The sequence below is a fragment of the Zea mays genome, chromosome 10 (assembly GCF_902167145.1).
Source record: "Zea mays cultivar B73 chromosome 10, Zm-B73-REFERENCE-NAM-5.0, whole genome shotgun sequence".
Taxonomy (NCBI): domain Eukaryota; kingdom Viridiplantae; phylum Streptophyta; class Magnoliopsida; order Poales; family Poaceae; genus Zea; species Zea mays.
The window spans coordinates 25764475-25775821 of NC_050105.1; positions in this window are offsets into that span (position 1 = coordinate 25764475).

The window sequence follows — 11347 nt, forward strand, 5'->3', positions numbered from 1 at the left end:
TCTCATCCCACCCCAAGCCATTTCATGGCAACTCTTCCCCCCCCCCACACGCACTCCATGTTCCACACAAGCACACACTAGCACAAGGATCGTTCGGTCGTTCTTCGATCATTCGTCCCCTGTTCTTAGTTTGTTCGTTCGTTCGTCCGATCGTTCATGGTTCGTTCGTCCGTTCGTCCGATTGTTCGATCGTCCGTTCGTTCGTTCGTCCAAATAATCTTTTTCCTACCGTTATGCTGCCGAAATTCTGATCGTTCGTTCGTTCGATCATTCGATCGTTCATCGTTCGTTCATAGTTCCTATTCATCGTTCGTTCATAGTCCCTATTCATCATTCTTCCAGATAATCTTTGTTCTGCCGTTATGCTGCCGAAATTCCGATCGTTCGTTCGTCCGATCATTCGATCGTTCGTCCGTTCATACAAATAATCTTTTTCCTGCCGTTATGCTGCCGAAATTCCGATCGTTCGTTCGTTCGATCATTCGATCGTTCATCGTTCGTTCATAGTTCCTATTCATCGTTCATCGTTCGTTCATAGTCCCTATTCATCGTTCTTCCAGATAATCTTTGTCCTGCCATTATGCTGCCGAAATTCCGATCGTTCGTTCGTTCGATCATTCGATCGTTCGTTCGTTCGTTCATCGTTCCTATTCATCGTTCATCGTTCGTTCATACGACTATTCACCGACACTATTTACCATCGTTACTATTCGTTGTTACTATTCATCATCGTTACTATTTATCATCGTTACTACTCATCGATGATATCTATAGTAACTTTTTCGTCATCACTATTCATCATTACTATTCATCGATTAGCCGATCACCCCAAATTTCAACTACTCATACATCATGCTGTCCAGTCCACCTAAGACCAGCCAGACCCATATTCCAGTCATACGAACTCTGGTGACTGTGATTTTCCTTCCAGTGGGAACTTCCCATCTGGCCACCCATCCCAGGTTTCTCCAAGTTGAGCACGCTTAACTTTGAGATTCCTTCGAACCAGGCTCCCAAACTCAGATTCCAATAATTCTCGTTTCTAAATTCTTATCAAACTATTCCCTATCCAACCATGTCATCCCTTAAGCATGGTCCATATTCTAGAAAACTCCCAAAATACTCTTGTCCCATATTCTGCCTATAACTCTCCTGTTCATACTAAGTCAGACGATTCATTCGTCACTATTCTCACCAACAGTGAACTTCACTATGCTACACCACCTACACTCAGCTATAAATACACCCAGCTACCCTCTCCCTCTCCACACACACTCAACACCCTCAGCCAAGGCAAACACCCCACCCACTTAGTTACTCCGCTCTGCCGGCTACACGCATAGTGTCGCTTCGCCTCCAGTCCACCCTCCTGGTAAGCACCTCCGCTCCACCACCAGTAATATCACAACACCACATGACACAGATTCTACTAAAGACTCTACCCATCCATATATCGCTATTCTGACCACTATACTAAATATTTGTTGGTATACTTGCTGGTTTGTATGTTTGCTTGTTCATGTTGCATAGTTATCGAAGCGTTCGTGCCGTCTCGTGGAGGCCAGATCCGCAAGTCTACGCTAGGCGGTGGAGTCAGAAGCCAGTTCCGCGAGCTCCCCTTCCCCCTTCGCCGAATAAGCACGACAAGCTCACTGGATCCCTTTGATGCATAAATTACCTATGATTTTTCAACCACAACCCTCAGCCTGTTATTTTATGCATGATATGATTTTGAGACAAGTTATTATGGCCACCCAAGCCGCTTGCCACAATCAATCCTTAATATATTTGTTACAAATGATTTGAGAAAAGGGTGTGAGTTTTCAAAAGAAAATGCTTTTCAAAATGTGTATGATGAAGGGTTTTCACCCTTATCACCTTTGAGTAGGGATGATTAGGGACTCCCTGGTTTAGGGGAGGGCCTAAGGTGATGGCTCAGCTGGTTTAGGCGTGAGCAGAAGGATTGACCCCTCGTATAAGGACCGGTTTGTCATCTTTCACTACCTGTACTCATGATAAGTACAACCACTCGAGACTGTGTGGGCAGTCACTCAATCCAAACTCGTACGGTCCAACCCCAGGGTTATGAAGGCTGGAGCACCGGGAGGATAAGGAGGGAGAATGTTTTGTCCGGTTTGGACATGGCGGTGGCCTGACTCCTTCCGGTATAACCGTTAAGGTTAGGACGTGCGAGGAAAGAAAGAGATTCAGATTCGGATCTCACTAGCTATGAGATCGCAGAGCCGGACTAGTGGGTAAAGTGTACACCTCTGCGCAGAGTTTGAAAACCTATTCGAATAGTCTGTGTCCACAGGAATGGCCGAGTCTGGTATGGTATGACAATTAATGTTTTGTTTTCCAAAAAAAGAGATGCTTTTGAAAAGTGGTTTTTAAAAGGTCTGGCTGTTGAACCGTGAGCTATGGTGGACGGGAAGTCCAGTAGCTGTTTTTGAAAATGAAAACCAGTGGGAAACTGCTGCGATACCTGGATGGTTTAGTCCAGGGGATTTTGTTCTAATATTGAAAAAACTTCCTGCTCCTTTTGGAGAGGATGCGCTTTGCAAAATACAAAATGTTTTTCAAAAACAACCCTGCATAAAATATTGTTGTTTCTGCAAATATCCTGAGCTCCACATATTCCATGCATTATATCTGATTTCCCCATTCCGCGGGTGAAGGTGGGCTGCTGAGTACGTTTGTACTCACCCTTGCTTATTTGTTGTTTTTCAGAAAAAGGAGATCGGGTAAGAGTTACGACTATTCCCAACCTTGCATGTGGCTGTTGGACCGCTGATTTGCTTCGCTGCGTATATCGGGCTGCTTCAGCCCCACTCTGATGACATGTCCCGAGTTGTGGACCAACTAGTTTGTCTCGTTTAAGCAGATCTGGAATCATCTGATGTATAAATGTGTTTACTAGCCTCCTGGGACTAGTAATTGTATCACATTTGAGTCCCATAGGATTGGGACGCTTCAGGTGGTATCAGAGCTGTTAGGTTGGTCGCAGGACGTAACCCTTAGCCTGATCAAAAGTTTTTGAGTCAAAATTATTTTCTTAAAAAAATTCTTGCTCTCATCCCTTCATTTCAAAAATGTTTTCCCCCTTTCCTTCTCTCAGAAGTCAGATGGAGGTTCAGTGCCAAACCAGCTTCTGCCAGAATGAAGATGGTTTCCCCAAGTTGCTGAGAGCATGCACAGTCCGCCTCGGAATCAGGAGCCAGCCAGAGTATGATGGTCGTGAATTCATTGAGCATGGCACAGAGAAGTGTGTCGTGACTGTATACATTGGATCCAGTTCGCACCATGTGGAATGGAGTGTCACTGCTGCTGGGCACAAATTCAAAGACACCTGCCAAGTCGTTGCTCGCAAGGCATTGAGGGCCCTATGTCAAATTTATGAAGAAGAAGTGGCCGACACACCGCTCAGATTCTTTCCGCCCTTTCAGAGAGACCGTCCAGTTTGGATGGCCAGGATGCGTGCATTGGAAAGGAAGCAACTGCTTGAGGACGACCCCACAGTCGTGTACCTCACTGCATACCTGCTCACCCTGGATGCACAGTATGATTTCTTGGCTCGGCACCACCGTCAGATGATTGCCCGAGCAGAAGATGCAGAGAAGCTCAACCGTCAGCTCCATGTGGATCTCACCACAGCTCAAGCCCGTGTAGCTGCCTTGGAAAGTCGTGAAGTCATTGTTGTTGAAGCCCTGAAGCAAGCCAAGGATGAGCACGTTTAGAAGTTGATGGAGGCCTACTTGGTAACCCATAACCAACGTAGAGCCCTGCGGATCCAAGAGCCCGCTTCATCCAACCTAGTTCAACCCATAAGAGCTGAAGATCCCCAGATTCTTGAGGGTCATCCGGTCTCTACCAGAGGAGAAAAGAAGGCTTGGGAACTACCAGAAGGAGCCATAGTCTTGGAAGGAATTCCAGTCTTCCCTCAGGCTATGGATAAGAAAGAGCACCACGAGTCCTCCCAAGATCCCCCACCGGAGTTGTTTGAGCCCCTCACCATGAAGAAGATTCCAGCACCATCCCTTGAAGTCAAGGAAGAAGCTGCAAGCACCCCGCCAGCACCGCCGCCCTCTGAGGAGCTACAAGAGCCAGTCCATCTTGAAGAAGAGTTCAACCCCGTGTTGCCATCTCAGTTGCCGCTAGAAGAAGTCATCAACATCAGCTCGCTTTTGACCCATCCAGGAGATGTCTCAGATTGAAGTTGTGTGCAAGCCTTGCCAGAAGAGAAGTTGTCTGGTCTGAAGTTAGTTATGCCCAGTCCTCTGCATGCATTGGGTAGTGAAGTTTTTCTTCACTTTAGCTAGAGCCCTGCATGCATGAGAGGTAATCGTGTAGACTCGTGTTTTGCAAAACTCTAATTGTGTGCCCCCTAGGGCATTTCAAAATGAATTTCGCTTAATGTTTTCTCCCCTTTTGAGTGCATATGTGATGCTTTAACGTTAGTGCTCATAAGTTGCATTTAGCATAGTTCTCAATTCAGGAGCCAAGCAATAGTAGTTATGCTTAGCCCCCGAATCTGAGTAGTCCGTGCTTTGGAAAAACTCTATCCTTCCCTTATTCAAAATATTCGATTTGTTTGTGCTTATCATTGCTGAGCTTGTGTGTTTTCTTTTTTTAAGAAAGGTTTTCTCTAAAAACATAGATCACAAATTAGATCTAATCCTCACCTTATGCTTCCATTCTCATCTTAACCCATCTCAAGAGAAAAGTGCCTTACCCAAGAAGATACCAGGAAGCTTACCCTTGAAGCATGGAATAAGCTACAGAGGAACCTATCCAGCCGCTCAGTCAAAAGGACCGACCTGAGAATCAAAGCACTGCCCCTGAGTCAAAGTAAACAGGAAAATAGGACAGAAGGAGTTATTACCATACAGAGAGGCAAAGATTCTTGGAACCAGAGACCACAAACATCAGGGTCATTGACCCCACCACTCACCCGTGCCCCTCGCACGCGTGCCCGCCTCCATGCGCACTACCACCGCCCCACGCCCCCTTTGCAGCGCTCCCACCGCCGCCATCATCGCCGGCAACACCAGCCCCCCTCCCCTTGTCGCACCCGCTGCCGCGTAGCACCTACTCCATCACTGCCACTCTGCAACCGAGCACCCCCGCTCGCCTATAAACCCCCCCACATCAGCTCCCTCAACTCCCATCTCGCTCAAAGCAAAGCACACTCCCGATAAAAATCCCCTCTACCAAATTGCAAGCAACTCCATTTTTCCACTCCCTCGCCCCTAAGATCACAATGCTTGGTGATTCTTGGGTTGAAGACTGTTGTACATGGTTCAACATCTTCGGTTTCCTCCTCTGTATGATGGTAATACTCTTTGATAGAATCCTCCAGTGGGAAGAGCAAAGAGAAAGAAAGGGTCAGTGAAAAGAAGATAGTGAAGAGAAGATGAGAAGAAGGTTGTCCCAGAATCAACCCTGTGTCAGTCATTTCTCCGCAGCCTGTTCAAGCAGCAACAGCAGAAGAAGGCCCCGTAACACCCTTGTTATGAGGTACTTCAAGGAGTTCAAATCCCCAAGATTCAAGAGATCTACCCTCATTCATTTTAAGTGGGGTAGTGTTCCAGTAAAGTTCCTGCTATGGAGAAAAAGAAGAAGGCCTATAGCAAGCTTGTGGAGGACCAGATCATCGAAGCTTATAAGTTTCTGGATGAGAAGTGGTCACCCAAGTTCCGTTGATGAAGCACTAGAAGAGCAATCAAGGAAGGGACCCATGGATAAGTTCGCAAGAAGAAGGTTTGCATGTTGGCATCGTTGCTTCTTCAATAAGCTAGCTGCCAAGCGAAACCTAGAAGCCTAAAAATGATCTTTGAGTAACCAGAATCAGTGTTTGCAATCAACAACCAGATGCCCCTCAAAGGCCAGATTTTGTTGAAGCTCTATCTCCTCGAAGATTCTGCAAAGTGAAGATATGTAGCTGAAGTAAAGCTATACCCATAACCCTTCTAAGCCGAATCTCGAGGACGAGATTCCTTTTAAGTGGGGTAGATTTGTAGCATCCCAAAAATTCAAATATTGAAAATTTCTCAAACTCGCTCTAAATTCAAAATGAATTTCAAATTTCGTTTCAAAATGTTTGTTTGCAAGTTGATATCAACAAATAAAATATAGTGGTCTATATTCTCTCTAAAATCCCCCTCAAAATTTCCTACAAATATTTCCTCTGTGATCCCCCTTCAAATTCTTTCCAGAAATACTGCCCAGATATTTCCCGAGTAATCACCTTCAAGTTCTTTCCAGAAATACTGTCCAAATATTCCACCGATATATCTCCAAGTATTTTCCTCCTAAGAAATACCTTCAGAATCATTTTTGAAGTCCCCACAAATATTTTCTTCATAACTTTCCTCATGCTCATACGTATACGTATGCCTCCAGTGTCATACGGTGAGCTCTACAAGCTAATCTCACTTATACAAGACAAATACATGCTAACCTCCCACTAATCCTCTCATCCTCCCACTAATCCTCTCATCCCTCCCCCCTAATCCCCCACCATGGCTATAAATAGAGGGGCAAGGGCCTCCTCTCATCCCACCCCAAGCCATTTCATGGCAACTCTTCCCCCCCACACACACCCACTCCATGTTCCACACAAGCACACACTAGCACAAGGATCGTTCGGTCGTTCTTCGATCGTTCGTCCCCTGTTCTTAGTTTGTTCGTTCGTTCGTCCGATCGTTCGTCCGATCGTTCATGGTTCGTTCGTCCGTTCATCTGATCGTTCGATCGTTCATCCGTTCGTTCGTCCAAATAATCTTTTTCCTACCGTTATGCTGCTGAAATTCCGATCGATCGTTCGTTCGATCATTCGATCGTTCATCGTTCGTTCATAGTTCCTATTCATCGTTCATCGTTCGTTCATAGCCCTATTCATCATTCTTCCAGATAATCTTTGTCCTGCCGTTGTGTTGCCGAAATTTCGATCGTTCGTTCGTCCGATCATTCGATCGTTCGTCCGTTCATCCAAATAATCTTTTTCCTGCCGTTATGCTGCCGAAATTCCGATCGTTCGTTCGTTCGTTCATAGTTCCTATTCATCGTTCATCGTTCGTTCATAGTCCCTATTCATCGTTCTTCCAGATAATCTTTGTCCTGCCGTTATGCTGCCGAAATTCTGATCGTTCGTTCGTTCGATCATTCGATCGTTCGTTCGTTCGTTCATCGTTCCTATTCATCGTTCATCGTTCGTTCATACGGCTATTCACCATCACTATTCACCGTTCCTATTCATCGTTACTATTCACCGACACTATTTACCATCGTAACTATTCATTGTTACTATTTATCATTGTTACTACTCATCGATGATATCTATAGTAACTTTTTCGTCGTCACTATTCATCGTTACTATTCATCGTTACTATTCATCGATTAGCCGATCACCCCAAATTTCAACTACTCATACATCATGCTGTCCAGTCCACCTAAGACCAGCCAGACCCATATTCCAGTCATACGAACTCCGGTGACTGTGATTTTCCTTCCAGTGGGAACTTCCCATCTGGCCACCCATCCCAGGTTTCTCCAAGTTGAGCACGCTTAACTTTGAGATTCCTTCGAACCAGGCTCCCAAACTCAGATTCCAATAATTCTCGTTTCTAAATTCTTATCAAACTATTCCCTATCCAACCATGTCATCCCTTAAGCATGGTCCATATTCCAGAAAACTCCCAAAATACTCTTGTCCCATATTCTGCCTATAACTCTCCTGTTCATACTAAGTCAGACGATTCATTCGTCACTATTCTCACCAACAATGAACTTCACTATGCTACACCACCTACACTCAGCTATAAATACACCCAGCTACCCTCTCCCTCTCCACACACACTCAACACCCTCAGCCAAGGCAAACACCCCACCCACTCAGTTACTCCGCTCTGCCGGCTACACGCATAGTGTCGCTTCGCCTCCAGTCCACCCTCCTGGTAAGCACCTCCGCTCCACCACTAGTAATATCACAACACCACATGACACAGATTCTACTCAAGACTCTACCCATCCATATATCGCTATTCTGACCACTATACTAAATATTTGTTGGTATACTTGCTGGTTTGTATGTTTGCTTGTTCATGTTGCATAGTTATCGGAGCGTTTGTGTCGTCTCGTGGAGGCCAGATCCGCAAGTCTACGCTAGGCGGTGGAGCCAGAAGCCAGTTCCGCGAGCTCCCCTTCCCCCTTCGCCGAATAAGCACGGCAAGCTCACTGGATCCCTTTGATGCATAAATTACCTATGATTTTTCAACCACAACCCTCAGTCTGTTATTTTATGCATGATATGATTTTGAGACAAGTTATTATGGTAACCCAAGCCGCTTGCCACAATCAATCCTTAATATATTTGTTACAAATGATTTGAGAAAAGGGTGTGAGTTTTCAAAAGAAAATGCTTTTCAAAATGTGTATGATGAAGGGTTTTCACCCTTATCACCTTTGAGTAGGGATGATCAGGGACTCCCTGGTTTAGGGGAGGGCCTAAGGTGATGGCTCAGCTGGTTTAGGCATGAGCAGAAGGATTGTCCCCTCGTATAAGGATCGGTTTGTCATCTTTCACTACCTGTACTCATGATAAGTACAACCATTCGAGACTGTGTGGGCAGTCACTCAATCCGAACTCGTACGGTCCAACCCCAGGGTTATGAAGGCTGGGGAGCACCGGGAGGATAAGGAGGGGGAATGTTTTGTCCGGTTTGGACATGGCGGTTGTTGGGGGCCTTCGGCTTCCGAAGGTCCTCAAAAACATGATTTAACAGTGTTTCTAGAGTGTAATGTGTGAACAGGTACCTTCGGACTTATGTCAAAGAGGGAGAACCTCAAAAGATACGAAGGTTGGCAGTGCCGAAGCTGTGAAGCAGGAAAGCTTCGGCATGTTCGCAGAAAAGGGAACCGACTTAAAGATGAAAAGGCCATTTAGACCTCGATAGATTGCTATGGAATTATCACCAAATGTAAAGGGCATGTATGTAATTTTGTATGGGTTGTATTCCGTGCCTATAAATAGGTGAACAGTACCCCCGTACTGTTCACGCTGACTTGGCATTTGCTTTTGCGTCACGCTTGTGCTTTTTATCTTCTCTCAGGACCGAAGGTACATTTGTAATCTAAAATCATTTCTATTTTTCCATGTCAATAAAATAGAAATGATTCTATGATGATGCTTATATTATATTTCATGCTTTATATGAATCCTTCGTCATTACTTGTTATGTTCACGAAGGTATGTCTCTTATGACCTTCGTCCGAAGCTCATTATTTCCCGAAGGGACATAATGCTTCGAAGGACGAAGGACTTTAACACTTAACACTTTTTATGTTGCCTTGTTCTTAACTCTTAGCATTTGAGAACAAGTCCCCAACATTGGCGCCCACCTCCGGTGAACTCACTTCCATTTCCTGAGCTTTTTGACACCTTCGGCAAGCATCAGCTTCGTCATGCCGCCGAAGAAGGCTTCAGCACCAGGGGCTGGCACGCTGCAGCCGCTGGACCCCAATCAAGACGTCCTTTCTCTCAGAGAGGCACGAAGCCAGAAGAGGAAGGCTACTAGTCCAACACATCCGGAGGATGATCTAGATCAGGAGATTCAGAATCTGGAAATCCTTCAGCAGCAGGTTCAACGCAGGAAGGAGAAGATGGCCAGGCTAGCTGAACTGCAGAGGCAGATAGATGAAGCCTCTGAAGAAGTTCGTCATCTTGCTCAGGATGAGCAACACCGAAGGCCTCAGCATCAAGACCTTCATCAGGAGGGCTTTCACAACGAAGACGACTGGTATGACAATTTCCATCGTGGGAATTTTGTTTTTGATGATACTTCTCCCCTGTCCGCTGAGTTACAGGCTACACCTTGGCCTCCGTCCTACAAGCCGCCTCAGCTCCCCGTATTTGATGGCCATTCAGACCCGAAGCAGTTCTTGATGAGCTACGAAGCAACAGTGTCTTCGTACGGTGGCAATGCTTCAGTCATGGCCAAATCTTTCGTTATGGCTGTCAGAAGTGTTGCTCAAACCTGGTATTCCTCCCTTCGACCAGGAACGATCACTTCATGGCAGAAGCTGAAGGATTTGTTGTTAACCAGTTTTCAAGGATTTCAGACGAAGCCGGTCACTGCTCAGGCTCTGTTCCAGTGCACTCAGGACCACGAAGAATACCTTCAGGCATATGTCCGAAGGTTTCTGCGTCTAAGGGCACAGGCGCCGACAGTGCCCAATGAGATTGTCATTGAGGCCATGATCAAGGGGCTTCGGCCAGGGCCATCAGCGCAGTATTTTGCCAGGAAGCCACCACAAACGCTGGAGAAGCTGCTCCAGAAGATGGATGAATATATTCGAGCTGACAATGATTTTCGCCAAAGAAGGGAGGAGGCCTTCAGATTTTCTGAGATGACCAGGGGCTTCGGAGGAAGATTCTATCCGAAGCATGTCAGATCAATTCATAATTCCAATCAAAATGATGATAAGGGGAGCCAGCAGCAAAGGCCACAGTACTCCTCACAGACTTCGGGGCAACAGCAAAGCTCCTTTCGACCACCAGCTCCAAGAGGCAGAGGCGCCAGGGGCTTCGGCGGAAGATTCGGGGATCAACCCAGAAGAATATTTTGCTTATTCTGTGGTGAAAACAAAGGTCATACTACCAGGATGTGTCATGTTACCATTCAGAAGCAAAAAGAGATAGCCGAAGCTGCCGCGCAACAAGGCCAGCAGCCAGAAGGGAGCCAATATGCTCCACATCAAAGGGACTTCAGAGAACAGTCCGAAGCTCGCACGGTCAACAGCACCGTGCCAGAGTCAAAACACATCTATTGACAAATATCCTACCTTAATAGCAATCTTTTTCATTCAGTTTTATTTTTTCTAATAAAGGACATTGTTTAGGTTTCATGTAATTAGTTTCGTTGATTCCTACAAGAAAAATATGTTTTCTTCACAGGTTTGTGATAATAAAAAGGACCTTCGGACTATCGAAAATCCTTCGAAGCAACAAAAAGTCGTTCTAAGGAACGCAGAGTAAGTCTGACGAAGTCACAAAAAGTCGTTCCGAAGGGAGCGCAGTGTAAGTTTTCTGCTCCAAAGTCGTTCCAAAAGGAATGCAGAGCATACAGCGAAAAGTCAACGCTGATACCGCCTAAGTAAAAGGCGAAGAAGCTCCAAAGACGTTCCTAAGGGAATGCAGAGCTTATACCGCCTAAGTAAAAGGCGAAGAAGTTCCAAAGACGTTCCTAAGGGGATGCAGAACTTACAGCGAAAAATAAACGCTGATTCCGCTGAAGTAAAAGGCGAAGAAGCTCCTAAGGGAGGCTTATAATGAAAAAGTCAGTATTGA